Genomic DNA, 16,099 nt, shown 5'->3' with positions numbered 1-16,099 from the left:
ATTATTTTGCCATACTATTTAGAATAGAATTTTAGACCTTTGACCACCTATGTATTTATAAGGTATAAAATAATTTTAATCTGTCACAACCAGAATCAAAGCATGGTTTCTAGACTGTCACCTTCTAGCAGAAGTGGCACTGGGGTCCTTATTAGCTTTGTTAGGCAACTCAGTTTTCAATGAAATGCCAACTGAATCTCTCCACACATTATCTGTTTGGGAAGAAGTATTTGTATTCAACTGGCAACAAACTAACTAGGTAGACAATCTGGAATGTACTGATGTTCTATAGCTATCAAATCCACAAATGGGATAAATAATATCTATGAAGATAATCCAAAGAACATGAAGTCCATTTATTTCTCTAAACCATTATTTCTCAACTTTTCATTTTTTTAACTGCCCCCCAACACTAACCTTTTTTGGCATTCCCTCCCCCCACCCCTTTAATTGCTTCCCTGCCAAGCTTCAAGGGAAATTTAAGACCAGAGATATACTCTATATATGTTTGTGTGCTGCAGCCCTTGGAAGGCCACAACTATTGTAATATCTAGGATTTTTTTTTTGCCTCCCAGGAACCAATCATTACCCCCTTGTGGATGATATTGCCCACACTGAGAACTCATGTGCTAAACACTCCAAAATCTATCCCTGGACTCAGCTGTATACTTCCCTGCCTACACTGTTATATGGTCTCTCAATAGCTCCCCCCTTTTTTAACTGCCTTGTAGTGATGGTTATATTTAGTGATGCTACAAAAAAATAGCACATGAAACTACTTAAGGCTACTAATAAATTCATCATTGGGGGCACCATAACACAATGATTAAAAGTTTCATCTGGCTACCTGAATTTGAGTCTTGACGTTATACTTACTAGCTCTGTAGTCTTAGGTGTGTTGACTAGCATCTTATGTGTCAAATATGGGTCGCAACACTACTCAAACCACAGGCTTATTATAAGAAATAAGGATAAAATGCATGTAAAGTACGTGACCGAGTAAAATCTTCAGAATATTAGCTCTTATATACATACAGTTGTGCAGGGTCCTCTGCGCAAAGAGGCTAAGAATGTTCTCACTGGTCACGCTGTCAAAAATAATTGAGTGATTTTATCCTAGGAATAGATATTAAGAGTTATGATTGACAGATTTTCTTCTTTTCACCATCTGATACAAAGTTTGAAGACCAATTTGTGTTCCTTCCCATAGTAAGTACATAGTAATTCATAATATTTGACTCTTATTCCAAATATTCTTTTGCTCTTATTTTCCTTTCTTATTTAGCATGAATTTTGGCATACAGACCTGGTTTGAGTCTTGCATCCATTACTCATTAGCCTGTTAACTTTAGGTGAGTTTTTTTGCCTCCTTAGTTTTCTTTGTTCTCATTGATAAGATGAGGTCAATATTGGTACCTAACCAATAAGACTGTTTAGAGGAAAGTACATGGCACCTAATGAGTGATAAGAATTCAATTATTCTTATTCAATTACTTTTATGGTTTACCTTATCTTGCCATATTTTTGTATCTGTATAAACTATCATATTTTTTCCAATAAAATGAATAAATAAAAATATACCTAGAACACTGCTGCTGTGATTTGAAGGTTTGTGATCCCCAAAATTCAGATGTGAAATCCTAATGCCAATGTGATGGTATTAGGAGGCGGGCTTTAGAAGGCTTTGGGAGGTGCTTAAATCATGAGGGTGGAGCCCTTGGGAATGGAATTAGCACTCTTATGAAGGTGAGCTCATAGAGGTCCTGAGCCCCCTCTACTCTGTGAAAATACAATGACAAGTCTGAAACCCAGGAAGGGACCCTCACTCAACTGTGCTGGTGCTCTGATCTTGAAATTCTAGCCTCCAGAACTGTGAGAATTAAATTTCTGTCGTTTACAAGCTACCCAGTCTGTGATATTTTGTTACAGCAGCCTGACTGGACTAAGATGGTTGCCACGACCATAGTGCCTCCTCTGTAAGGGTTTAGGGTCTTAGATATTTTCTCACACTGTCACGGGAGTCCCCTTGACCGGAAAACGAGCAATGATGTTGACCCAGTACCACTCCAGTCATCACTGCAGACCCTTATATTCGAGTCCCCGACTGTGACACAGACCTATGACCCGTGGTTGATTGAGAATGGGAGTTTGCCCAGGATGATAGATGGTTTAGTAGGTCGAACCCTGGAACTAAATTTAGATATCTAGATACTTGCCCTGCAGGTAAACACAGTTTTGCTTGTGATGCCAGGCAAAGCAAGCCAAGCATCTTCACACCTGCCTCTCACATCTGCTAATCGACATAGTTGTCTTTTCTTATTTGCTAGCATCTCAGGGCTTGTACTAACATCTGTAAAAATCCTCAGCCTAGGTTAAAGTACTAGTTTCTTCACTTCGCTGTGTGGCCCTGAACACCTTACTTTACCTCCTTGGTTTCTCGTCTATAAGATGGAGATAAAGATATTCAGAGATCTGTGAGAATGATGTAAGTGAACTTATATATAAACATGGAAAGCATCGTGCCTGGCCTAGAGTAGACACTTTGTAAATGTAAACTTGACTCATTTCCCTTTTCTTAGTGAGAAAGTCAGGGTTTCAGATTGACCCTCAAGTTAATAATAGAAAAAAAAAGAATTTATTTCCCCAGGTGTCTATATTACATTCATTTAGCCTATAAAATTAGACCTCAATACAAAGCCTAAAGGCAAAGTGCTCTGCCCACAATTGTTTCTTGCTTATCTCTTTTCAGAGGAGCTTGGTAGTGCATGGGTAAAACTGATGAGGATACGTATGAATGAAGGAAGGGGGAGAGAAAGGAAAAGTAGATATTTGATATTTTTCCTCCTTATTTGTAGTGGTGCCATGGGGGATATCATTTCTGAGACTCTGCAGTAGGCAAAATTCTAAGATGATCCCCAAGAATCCATCCCTTCACTATGAGAGGATCCCTTGGATGTGATAGGACATCTCTCCCATTAAGTTACATGACAAAAGGGGTTTTGCAAATGTAATTTTGGTTACGAATGTATTGACTTTGAGTTAACCACAAAGGAGATTATTTGAGTAAGTCTGATCTAATCACAAGAGCTCTTTAAATCTGTAGCTAGAGGATGAAGATAAACAAGGTCAAAGATCTGAAGCATGAGAGGCTTTGACTTGCCACTGCTAGCTTGAATATGGAGGGGGCCACATGGCAAGGGATGTGGGTAGACTCTGGAAGCTGAGAGTGGCCCCTGGCTGGCAGCCAGAAAAAATAAGAGGGACCCCAGTCCCACAACTGCAAGAAACTGCCAATAACAAAAATGAGCTTGGAAGTGAATTTTTCCTCAGAGCCCCCAAATGAGAGCTCAGGGTCTGACTGATACCTTCATTTCAGACTTATGAAATCCTAAGCAGAGAAACCAGCCATTCTCTGCCTGGACTCCTGACCTATAGAAACTGTGATATAAGAAATTTTTGTTGTTTTAAGATGCTGGGTTTGTAGCAATTTATTGCACAGCTATAGAAAACTAATGCATGTCGGGCGATAATACAAAAACTTACAGAAATACCCAAGGCAATACCTGGAAACAGCCAAAAGTCCCATCCCATCTATTTAAGCATTAGCTCAACTGCTGTTAAACATTATCTTCTTGAGCTACCAGCAACCCAGGTTTAGCAACTTCCCCCCAAACATAGCTTGGGAATGAGGTCCTAGAAGTCCTTCACTGGCATGGCCCCTAATTTATCACTCAACATGCCAGGCTGTTCTGAAGTAATCAGTTCATATCTTTGATTCTGTATCATTCATGGCATGCTCACTTATTTCTTCCTGACTTTAAATATGCTTGCACTCCACCAGTATCACTTAAATCCTACTAAATCCTAAGATCCTGGAATGAAGACTTTTTTTTAATCTTCAGTACCTATTAGTTTTTGCAAACTATTAAAATACTGATTAAAGGAATAAGATAATGATGTAAGAAATCTTGCTTATTCTTCAAGTCCTATCCCAATCAATAAGGCATTTTCTGACCTAGCATCCTCTTGAAATATGGAAAGGAAAAGGGATCATACTAATGGATAAACTACCAGGACAGGGCCAGAAGATACGTCAAAAGCTGCAGTAGAAGTGGAAACACCTTCTTTCTGACAGAGAAGGGAAAGAGAACTTAAAAATTATGAGTTCAATATTCTCAGAGAGATTTGAGTAGCTATCTTATTCAGAATTAAACAGGACCAAAAAACTAGAAACAGTTCTTGGAAATGATAAATATGGTTGCCAAAATAAAACAATGAATAAGATAACTGAATAATAACTTGGATGCAAGTTAATGTTAAGTTTGTGATCTGAAAGATTAACAGACATTTATCCCTCTGTACACTTCTGTCGAAGAACATAGAACAAAACAACAAAAAGATGAAAAACATGTGAGAAAATATTAAGACATGAGTAATATCTATTAAAAATATGTTACCCTTAACATATTTTAACACCCATATCCTGGGTGGCTCAGTCAATTGAGCATCTGACTCTTGATTTCAGCTCAGGTTATGATCTCAGGGTCCTGAGATCGAACCCTGAGTCAGCTTGCCCTTTTCCCTCTCCCTCTGCCCCTCTGCTCGCTCACTCTTGCTTTCTCTAAAAAAAATAAATAAAATCTTAAAAAAATTAAAATATGTTAAATAAAATGCTCAGAAACAAAGACAAATTGTTGAAGATGTAATAGGAAAATTTCTCTGAGTGGAAGCAATAGTCACATCTTCAGATTTGAAATGGGCTACAAAGTAACTGTGTATTAATTTGTTCATTTATTCAACAAATAATTACTGACCTTAGTTTATTCAGGATATTGTAGATATGGAAATGAACATTAAAAAGAATAAAAAAGAATTTTAAAAATGTGTGGTTGGCAATATTTTAAAATGGCCCCCAATGTTCCCGTGTTCTATATGACCTCCCACTGAGTACGGAAGCAACCTAAGACTGTGATGGATATTACTCCTCTGCTAATTTACACTATATAGTAAAGGCAGAGATTTTGCAGATGTAATTAAGGTCCCTAATCAGTTTGCCTTTGAGTTGAGTTATCCATACCTAGGATAATTGCCTAGGTATGCCTTACCTAATTAAGTGAGCCCTTGTTTTAGGGGGTGCTGGGTGGCTCAATCAGTTAAGCATCCAACTCTTGACTTCAGCTCAGATCATGATCTCAGGGTCATGGGATCAAACCCCATGTTGGGCTCCATGCTCAGTGCATATTCTGTTTGAGGTTCTCTCTCTCTCCCTCTGTCCCTGCTCACATGCTCTCTCTCTCTCTCTCTCTCTCTCTAAAATAAATAAATAAAATATTTTTTTTAAAAAGTGGTTTTAGGACTTCCTTGAGCTTAGAGACTCTAAGGAACTCTTTCTGTTGCTGCCATTGAAGGAACAAACTGCCATGAATTCAATAGCTTCAAGGAAATAAATTCTACCAACAACCTGAGGGACTGCAAATGTAAATCCTTCCTTAAGTCAAGTTTCCAGATAAGAATGCAGCCCAATAAACACCTTGATTTTAGTCTTGTGAGACCCTGACCAGAGGACTTAGTTATCTCTCTTGGACTTCTGACATATAGAAACTATGATATAATTAACAGGTATTGCTTTAAACTGCTAAATTTGTGGTACTCTGTTAAACAGCAATAGAAACCTAATACAAGATCTACATTAGGATGAAACTTCAGGACTCAAAGTATAAAGGAAAGTTCCTTAATGTTTTCAAAGGAAAATTTCAAAGTTCTAAAAATCAGAATTAACTTTAGACTTTACAATAACAACATGGTATTCCAGAAAACAATGGAACAATTCCTCCAATGTTTGGAGGAAAAATGATTTGGAGCTAAACGATGAATAAAATGAGAGAGTGAAATAAAGACATTTTCTGACATGCAAGGACATTGAAATTACACTGTCCATATGGCATGGTTTTGAGAAAATCATAGAATATACGATAAAAAGAATCAATCTGACCTTTACTCTTCGAATAGTCTCCTTAGAGGGGTACATATGAAGATATGCCAAATGTGTCCCTTGGACCTGGAGCATCATTGTATTATTGATGTTGCTTATCTTTTCTTTTTACATTTTTATTGAGGTAAAATATAGACAGATTACTGTGCATCAAATTCACTAATCTTTATAAAGTTTGAGGAATTTTGTATATGTATACACCCAGGTAACGACTACCAAGATCAAAATATAGAACCTTTCCAGTCTCCCAGAAAGTGCCTTTACCTGCCCCCCCCCAAAAGGGCACCAACCCCCCCCACTTCTATCCCCATTCATTAGTTTTCTCAGGTCTAGAACTTCATCTAAATGCAATCCCACAATGTGCATTATTTTATGCCCCCCCCCCCTTTTTTTTTTGCCGCGACAGTCATTCTTATTTTGTCTGCCAGTAGTTCATTCTCTTTTCATAGCTCAATAATATTTAATAGATCACTTCATTTATACGCCACAACTGAGCCATTGCTCCTTTGGATGTTTGAGTTGTTTTGGGGATTTGGCTATCATGAAAAGAAGCTGCTTTGAATATCCTTCCACATATTTTGGTTGTGTGCACTAATTTCCATATAGCCAAATATCTAGGAGTGAATCACTGGGTCATAGGATAGTAGATATGTTTATTGCTTTTAATCATTTATGTTCAAGCTACAAGGAAAACATTGAAGGCTCATCTGTAGTAATAAAATAAATGAAAATAACAAAGTCTTCATAATTTAAAAACAAGGTTAAGACTGACAGAATTCAATGGGGAAAAAATGGTACTCCAGCTCATTTACTCATATTCCCCAACAATAAGGTAAACTTTTCAAAAATTCCATTCTGATCATGATCTGCCTCTGCTCCAAAGTACCTTCCCCTGGTTCTTAGGAGAAAAGCAAAGCCCCTTAATAAAGCCTGCAAAGCTCTGCATGGCTGGCCTCTACTTTTCTATTTTATCTCTTTGCTCTTCTCCACTTTTTCCACTTAAGTCCCATTGGCTTCTTTCATATCATTCTTGCCATGACTTCTCTGTCCCAGGGCCTTTGCAAGAGCTGTTCCTTTTTCTGGAATGCTCTTGATACCAGTTTCCGCATAGTTAAATCCTATTAATCCCTCAGATCTCTTACCAGAGGTAACCACTTCTGAGAAACCGTTCCTGATCTCCTTAATATAAATTCTCATAACTCTATGAACGTCTGGGCAGCACTTGTCATTGCAATTTATTTGTTTGTGTTATTATTGATTGAGCTTTGCCTTTTTCATTAGGTGGCAATTTCCATGATGACAGAGTTTATGTTCATTTTTACTCATCATTTTATTACCAGAATCTAGCATAGCAGTTGGTCAATGTAGGGCACTCAATAAATATTTATCAAGCTGTAGAAAGAACCTTACATGGTAAAGATAATTTTGAAATTGAAGAACTGATATCATTTAAAATTATGAAGGCAATCATATGAGGAACAGAAGATAATAACATGATATAAATTGAAGTAGAGAGAGAAGGTTCTAATAATTGAACTAAATTTCTCTTCTTTCTAGAATTGAGTCAAAAGCCTAGTACTTATAGTGCTAATCAACAGGAGAACTAAAAGTAGAAGCATTTAAGTGTAATTATCTCTGGGAAATGAGGCTAGGGCTGGAGAATGGTGTTTGGGGAGGTAGATTTTTACTCAAAATTTTTTAGCTTTTTTTTTTAAAGATTTATTATTTATTTTAGAGTGTGTGTGTGTGTGTATGTGTGCATGAGTTGGGGGAGGGATAGAGGGAGAGAGAGAGAATGCCAAGCAGACTCCCTGCTGGACGCAGACCCCAACGTGGGGCTCTATCTCATGACCTGAGCTGAAATCAAGAGTCAGATGCTTAACAACTGAGCCACCCGAGTGCTCCTTTTTTTACCCTTATTTTTAATTTATTGTACTACAAAACATTTATTATAATAAATAACAGAAAGATGAAACCCAAGGTTACTGTACATACCCAGCTTTGGAAACCTTTGGAAGACAGGGGAAGCTAATTTGCATATGTCCCCCTGTGTCAGGGGTTGGGTGTAGAGTAAGGCAAATGTGATTACATACTTGAGGTTGTTGACAAATTTCCTAGGTTTGTAACAAATTCAAGCATCAGGTAAAGTGAACTAATGAAACTATAAACTGATTTGAAGACTATCAGGGGTAACAACAGGTTTTGAAAGTTCATAGAGCAAGATGTCCTTGTTCCTTGGAGTTAGTTTGGGCAATCAGTGATCAGGGCAGAACATCAGTGTCCTGGATGGTTCTCGAATTTCCTCCTGTGCTAGGCACAAGACAGGTGGTAGCAGTACCGAATCAAATCAGTTGTATCTCACAAAGCAAGAGTAGAATAGAGGGAACAAAATCTTAGCCATATTATAGGTTTCAAATAGAAGATCTCAACAGCTAAGCAGGAGTAAATATTTTAAACCAAACTGGTGAATCAGAGCTAAGGATTGGGATTTTTCAGGAGAGAACTTGGCAGTAGGCTATGGGGACTTGGGGGCAGGGCAGGACATATTAATTCTGATCAACAACTGACTGACTTTCTCAGTAACCCTCTCAAAGGGGCAGGATCTTGTCTTCTGGGCTGTGCCACTGAACTTATCCACCCTACATGCCGACGTGTCCTCTAAATTCCAGCACAAACTAACTTTAAAAAAAAAAAAAAAACCTTTATATTGCCCAGAACCAAAAATAATCCCTCCCTCCTTGATTTCCCAAAGCACTTTTTCTAATTTTCTTATGGCATTTAGCCCTTTATATTATGCACTCTGGCTACATATGTGCCTTTCTTACTTCACTCATTAATCTAAGAGGTCATGAGAATTTGGGATATGCATTCATCATAGGGATTGGCAGTGGACCTTCCACATCATTGGTGAAAGAAGGTTCAACAGCAAATCAGGTGTTACCTGAGGACTCCAAGATGACAAATGTTGCCCATCTCACTGAATTGTCATATGCAATGTGCCTTATGAGTATGCTCTGGTTAGCATCACAAAATTCAGAATGTGTATTACCATATCATGCTAGAAGTATATACTATTATTTCCATTAGTACTATTTAGGGGAATGAAAATGTTTTCTATCAGTGTTGATAAGTCCTGCACATCTTTTTGTATCAGATGTTTGCATCAGGAAACTAGACATTGATTTTTAATTAACAAGAACTGAGAAGATATTTGAATATATCTGCTTTTAATAATAACAATGATTCATGCAGGCTGCATGGTTTAAGCTACTTTCTAAGATTGTATCATGTAAGTCCTTATAAAAGTTCTAATATTCTTCCACAAGGACAAAGTAAGGCTCTACATATTGTTTATAAACCTAATATAGTAATGAAAATGTCTCAAAGGGAAGAAATAAAAGCAAAATTCATGCTACATTCAAAGCAAGCCATTTTCTGCGATTTTAAGCATATGCAAAGAAATTCTGAGTAACCTACACATTCAAGTTGTGATTTCTGAGACAAAGATGTGGGGTCTAGCTATGTTGCAGGGAATTCCTTTTCTCCTCTTCTCCTAAAGCTGTTATCTCTTTTGTGTTATTATGGATGAAACTGGTTTAAACATAAAAAAACACAATGGATAGTTCATACTTGAATAATGCAGAAGGTAATATATGCAGAAAAGTTTTTCCAAGGCATGTCTGAGTATGTACTTTTGAATTTTACTGGAAAACATGTCATTCTGTTCAGAACTCTGAATTAAGATGCACTATTTTTTGCTGAAGGCTATTTTAAATTAGGCTAATAAATTGCTACTCTCTGCCTTGCGTGATAATGCATTACATTATCTACTGATGTACATGTATTGTTTGACTCTAATGGTGTGGAAATTAAATGTTAGACATGGGCCAGATGTTCCTATAGATGAATATGAAGTATGACTCTGGCATACTTATGTCTCATTGGAATGAAGAGGAAGGAAGGCATGATAACCAACAACAGTAACAACCACCTCGAAAAACAGCCTCTGGTCCTGTCTCCCATAAGAACGAACATCGTGCACATCTATAGCCCCTCAGCCCTTGTCTTTGGGGAGTGTTCTAAATGTCGGCAGTATTTGCACCTGTTTGTGGGGAAATACGTCTTGTTTCCTAAAATGCAGAATAAAATAAAATCATGAATATAAAACTACCTGGAGGGGTGTCCACAGACAATAAATACTTGTCATCTTTATTTGACAGACAGGAGCAGCTTGGAATGTTTCCCCGGATTGTGCACCTCGACATGGCAGCGAGATTTCCACGGGTCATTCCTCTGCTCTGGGAAGAGTTCACAGCAGGGTAGGAGGGATATGGAAGATGGGGGAAGGGAAATGGCAAACAAATGGGCCTTATGGTGAATTTTAATGAAGAGTCCCTGCTGGCTTTAGCCCCACTGGAAAAAAGGAAAAAGGGGGGTGGGGGGGAAGAAGAAAAGAAAGGAAAAGAAAGAAAAGAAATCCATAATCTATTCGAGAGGCTAACTTACCAAGGGGATCATAATTCCAACTGTAGAAACATGTGGCAGGAGTGAGGTAGGGGTGGGGGAGTACCTAGGATGTTTGTTGTTGCTGCTTCCACTGCTGCTCATCAGACTACGAATATGGAGATATATTTTTGAAAATCGTCAGACATGAATCCGTTACATCATCTTTACCATAAATCAAACACCCACTCACTGAGAAATGTTTGCCCATCATCTGTGCTGACGGAGGTCAGGCGCAGGCTTCTGGAAGCTCTGAGGTGGTGTACTTCAGTTATGGGGAAAAAAGGGGCAAAGAAGGAAACTGTGGGGATGTTTGATGATATCCCAGAAGAACTGGGGAGAGAGACAAAGGTAACTCAGTGAAAGGCGAGGCCAGTATCGTCTTTTATTTTTTTTTATTTTTTTTAAAGATTTTATTTATTTTTTTTGAGAGAGAGACAATGAGAGACAGAGAGCACAAGAGGGAAGAGGGTCAGAGGGAGAAGCAGACTCCCCGCTGAGCAGGGAGCCCGATATGGGACTCGATCCTGGGACTCCAGGATCATGACCTGAGCCGAAGGCAGTCGCTTAACCAACTGAGCCACCCAGGCGCCCAAGTATCTTCTTTTAAAAGAGCCGCTGAATTCCAAGAGGGATGTGATGAGAAAATGTAACACGAAGAGAGAGAAAAATATACTCTTTCAGGAGTGATTTGAGCTGCAAGTGTTGCTGTCATGCTTTCCCCCTCACCCTCTTGTGGTTTGCTTGAAATATGGGATACTGAGGGATTCATTGCTTTGTGCACTAAAGATTTTTGTCTGTGTGCTTCTCTCTGTATACCGAGATATTCCTTTCTGATTTATGGGGACTCATTTTTTTTTAAATCGCATCATTTCTGATTTTTGGTCCAATCAACCTTGATTTCTCAGGAGGAGCTTAACTCTTCTCTTTTGTCTTGTTTTTCTTTCTCTGCTATTTCTTTGTTGTGTCACTTTAAAGAAAAGAAGGAGTGCTTTGAAAGCTCTTTTCCTTCTTCATCATGAAGGTAAGGTCGTTTTTCTCTCACATGACTTTTCTACATAGATGAATGTCTTGTCTTTCTGGATCTCCCTCTCAAGCTAGACGTGGGCAGAAACTTAGTTTTCTCTTCACAAAGTAGTATACTAGTTATGTATTCAATATGTTCATGGTTCCAGACAAATTAAAAGAGTCTCTTCCTGCCTTCTAGGGCCATTTAGCTGTATGAAATGATGAGTAGCAGTCTGGAACGCTCACCTTTTGGATAAAGTTGCTTCCATTTCTCTAAATCCTGGAAGTTATGCTTCCTTCTCATTGAATCAAATGGGTTCTCACGATCCCTGAAACAAACAAGTTCATGGAGTATCCTTTGATGGGTTGACATTGGCATTTTTGTGCTAAACAAGCTTCCTGGTCATTATGCCAAAAAAAAAAAAAAAGTTGAAAACCTCTATCTTAAAGTCAACCTGTCTTGCTTGTTTCTTCTGTGTCAGAATATATTTTTAATCATGAGACACATTTCAATACAGTTACTGATTAAGCAGAGAAAAAAGGGGGAAATGAAGGAAAACATGAGTTTCTGATGGGCTTGCTCTTGGTTGGTCATTTCCTCTAGACTTGGGCTTCTTCAGCATTGGGGTAGCAAGTGGCTGGAATCAGGAAGAAGGGGAAAACGGAGGCCACTTTGGTCAAATTAGGCTCTACAAGAAGAGCCATCATAGAATCAAGGCTAGTTCACCAGATATTTTATTGGAATTGGAGATTAAACCTCTAACTAACTGTCTTTGTCCTCTGGACACATATTTCCTTTGAGGACATATGCTTCCTTTGAGAAACAGATTACCATGGCAGGCTAGCATGGGAATCCTGAATTCTTGGTAATATTCAAATACCAATCATCGTATAGCTAGAAGGGTATATTGGTAAAGAACATGAATTTGGGAGTTAGGCAGGCTTGAAGTGAAATCGCATCTTCACTACCAACTAGCTGTGTGGGCATGGAAAGGTTCGTTTTACACTCACTCAATTCCAGCTTTCTCATTTGTACAATAAATGGGATTACAGCGCTTACTGCACAGGATTGTTATGATGATCAAATGAGATAATATACATAAAAAACGTTCAGCTCAGTGCTTATAGCATACATCCTCAATACACGTTATCTGCTATCAGTAGAGCATTAATAACAATAACAATCATTTTAGGAAAGGCTAGGAAGAGGGATTATTTTTAGGAGTTCAGTCTGTTTGGGACAGTCAAATAAATTCCATTTTCTATTTTATTTTTTACATCAGATTTATTATGAATTATGACCCCTGTGAAATAGATTCTGTGTATTTTATTTGGGGATTGGGACCCTTCAGTATGTTACTTTGGGTTTAGTCAGAACAGACCCTTAATATTTTTGGAAAATTAATTTTCACTTGTCAAGCACCGTGTAACTGGTCATTCTATCAATGAAATCAACAAACTCAATCAGGTGCTCAATATCATAAATGTTAGAAGCCGTACAATAAATATGAGCACTTTTTCTAAATCATGGTAGATTGCAATCTTGAAGTCTTACTGGGGAATTGAAGCTAACGTGCATGAGATAGTATGAATGCAGAGATAAAAGCAATACTATAGACAAGAACTTTGCCTTTAAGACCATTACAAGGCGTACCTATCTACTTAGCTCTTGTGGGTTTTGTTTTGTTGCTTTTTTGCTTCAAAGACTAACAGGATGTTTTTTATGTAGATTCTGGATCTTCTACAGTTGCTTGCTTGCTTACCAAACTCTGCTTGCTTGAAATAGATTTGCCCAGAAATTGCTAGATTTAAGGTGTTTCTTTATGTTAACCCGGAATAAGTAATCTCAGTTTGACCTTTGACGTCGCCACTATTTTAAGGACTTCTTTCAGCATCCAGCCCAAGCTTTACCCAGCTTCTGACTGGAGACCTCCCGTTTTGGGTTTGCTATCCTTTATTTCACATTGATCGGGCCAAAAGACTACCCAACATGCTGTCATGATATTTGTATTGTGTTCTACAGTGTAGCCAGAGTTTTTACATGTAATTGGTTTGTTTAAGTATGTGATTAGGGGCTAAATTATGTAGCACATACTGTGTGGGTTGCAAGAGCACAAGGAAGACAAATCAGTAAAAACGTTGAGGAAGACTTCATAAAATGGAGGAAATTGAACTGGGCGCTGAAGATGGGGTATAATAGCATTTGTCTCTCATACCTTCTAACTTCATTCATTTTCTTTTGTTTAGTTTTACATAATATATGAAGATATTCTTCTTATAACATTTGAAGGTTACAAAATACAGAGACAGTAAAGATCCCCCCACTTTGAAATGTCCCCAATACAATTCTTTTTATATTACTTCAATCCTTTCTCTATGCATTTTTACATATAAACCTGAAAACATATCAGCATACATTTTTAATAGGTGGGATTATACTCTATTCCATCCTATAACTTTTCTCTCCCAACAATTTGCCTTGGGAAATTTTTTTCATAGAATATTTTAGTGAGATATAATTCATATACCATTAAATCACTCTTTTAAAATGTACAATTCTGGGGCACCTGGCTGGCTCAGTTGGTAGAGCATGTGGCTCTTGATCTTGGGGTTATGAGTTCAAGCCCCCCGCGTTGGGTGTGGAGCCTAATTAAAAAGGTCAAATTCAGTAGTTTTCAGTATGTTCAAACAGTTGTACAACCATCAAGGATATTAATTCCAGAACATTTCATCACCCAAAGAAAACCCCTTACTTATGTGCAGATTCTTCCTTTTTGCGACCTCTGGAAAACATTAATCTACTTTGTGTTTCTACATATTTGCCTATTCTTGACATTTTACATTGAATAGAATCTGTAGCCTTATGTGTTTGCCTTTTCTCATACAGCATAATGTTTTCAAGCTTCCATATTGTGTCAGCATCAGTACTTCATTTCTCTTTGTGGCCAAATATTCCATTGTATGGTATATACCAAATATGTTTATCCATTTATGAATCAACATTTAGTTGTTTCCTCTTTTTAGTGATGATGAATAATGCTCGGTCAGTTTTCGTAGTTTGTGTCTTTCTAGGAGTGAGTATGCTACCATTAATGTACGAATTTTTCTGTAGATGTATGCTTATATGTTTTAATTTATGTACATGAATCTTACAATTGCTAGGTCATGGAGTAAAATCTAATGTGAAGCATGGTAACAGGAGCTTGAGAAAACTGCCAAACTGGTTTGCAGTGTGGCTGTACCATTTTCTAATCCCATCAGCAGTGTATGAGGATTCCAGTAACTCCACATCCCCTATTATTGTCTGTGTTCCTGATTGTAGTCATCTTAGTGGTATTTCATTATGGTTTTGGTTTGCATTTTCCTAATTACTAATGATGTTGAGCATCTTTTCATGTGTTTTGGTCACTTGTATATCTTCTTTGGACGAAAGTCTGTTAAAATCATTTGCCCATCAGCGAAATCCAAATCAAAACCTCAATGAGATACCACCTCACACCAGTCAGAATGGCTAAAATTAACAAGTCAGGAAACGACAGATGTTGGTGAGGATGTGGAGAAAGGGGAACCCTTCTACACTTTTGGTAAGAATGCAAGCTGGTGCAGCCACTCTGGAGAACAGTATAGAGGTTCCTCAAAAAGTTGAAAATAGAGCTACCCTATGACCCAGCAATTGCACTACTGGGTATTTACCCCAAAGATACAAATGTAGTGATCTATAAACATTGGGGTGCACGTAATGTTTATAGCAGCAATGTCCACAATAGCCAAACTGCGGAAAGAGCCAAGATGTCCATCGACAGATGAATGGATAAAGAAGATGTGGTATGTATACACAATGGAATATTATGCAACCATCAAAAAACCCAAAATCTTGCCATTTGCAACAATGTGGATGGAACTAGAGGGTATTATGCTAAGTGAAATAAGTCAATCAGAGAAAGACAAGTATCATATGATCTTACTAATATGAGGAGTTTAAGAAATAAGACAGAGGATCATAGGGGAAAGGAGGGAAAAATGAAACAAGATGAAACCAGAGAGGGAGACAAACCATAAGAGACTCTTAATCTCAGGAAACAAACTGAGAGTTGCTGGAGCAGAGGGGGGTGGGAAGGATGGGGTGGCTGGGTGATGGACATTGGGGAGGGTATGTGCTATGGTGAGTGCTGTGAATTGTGCAAGACTGTTGAATCGCAGACCTGTACTTCTGAAACAATTAATGCAACATATGTTAAGAAAAAAGAAAAAGAAGAAGATAGCAGGAGGGGAAGAATGAAGGGGAGTAAGTCAGAGGGGGAGACGAACCATGAGAGACGATGGACTCTGAAAAACAAACTGAGGGTTCTAGAGGGGAGGAGGGTGGGGGGATGGGTTAGTCCGGTGATGGGTATTAAAGAGGGCACATTCTGCGTGGAGCACTGGGTGTTATGCACAAACAATGAATCATGGAACACTACGTCAAAAACTAATGATGTAATTTATGGTGATTAACATAATAAAAAAATTTTAAAAAAAGAAGACGAATATAGTAGGAAGGGAAAAATGAAGAAGGGGGAGTCAGAGGAGGAGACGAACCATGAGAGACGATCGACT

General features: G+C 38.1%; 1 long non-coding RNA gene across 1 annotated transcript in view; it reads left to right on the top strand.

Annotated features, from left to right (window-relative positions):
• LOC141370138 (uncharacterized) overlaps nt 1-10,311 on the top strand; it is a 157,335-nt gene extending 147,024 nt beyond the window's left edge. Inside the window, exon 4 of the long non-coding RNA XR_012373907.1 lies at nt 10,213-10,311. This is a non-coding gene — a long non-coding RNA (uncharacterized lncRNA). The remainder of the gene's footprint in view (nt 1-10,212) is intronic.
• The last annotated feature ends 5,788 nt before the right edge of the window (nt 10,312-16,099 follow it).

The sequence above is a fragment of the Callorhinus ursinus genome, unplaced genomic scaffold (genome assembly GCF_003265705.2).
Source record: "Callorhinus ursinus isolate GAN/ISIS: 27379988/994484 unplaced genomic scaffold, GSC_fseal_2.0 scaffold26, whole genome shotgun sequence".
Taxonomy (NCBI): domain Eukaryota; kingdom Metazoa; phylum Chordata; class Mammalia; order Carnivora; family Otariidae; genus Callorhinus; species Callorhinus ursinus.
The sequence above is the reverse complement of the archived record's forward strand: the minus strand, read 5'-3'. Positions and strand labels throughout refer to the sequence as shown.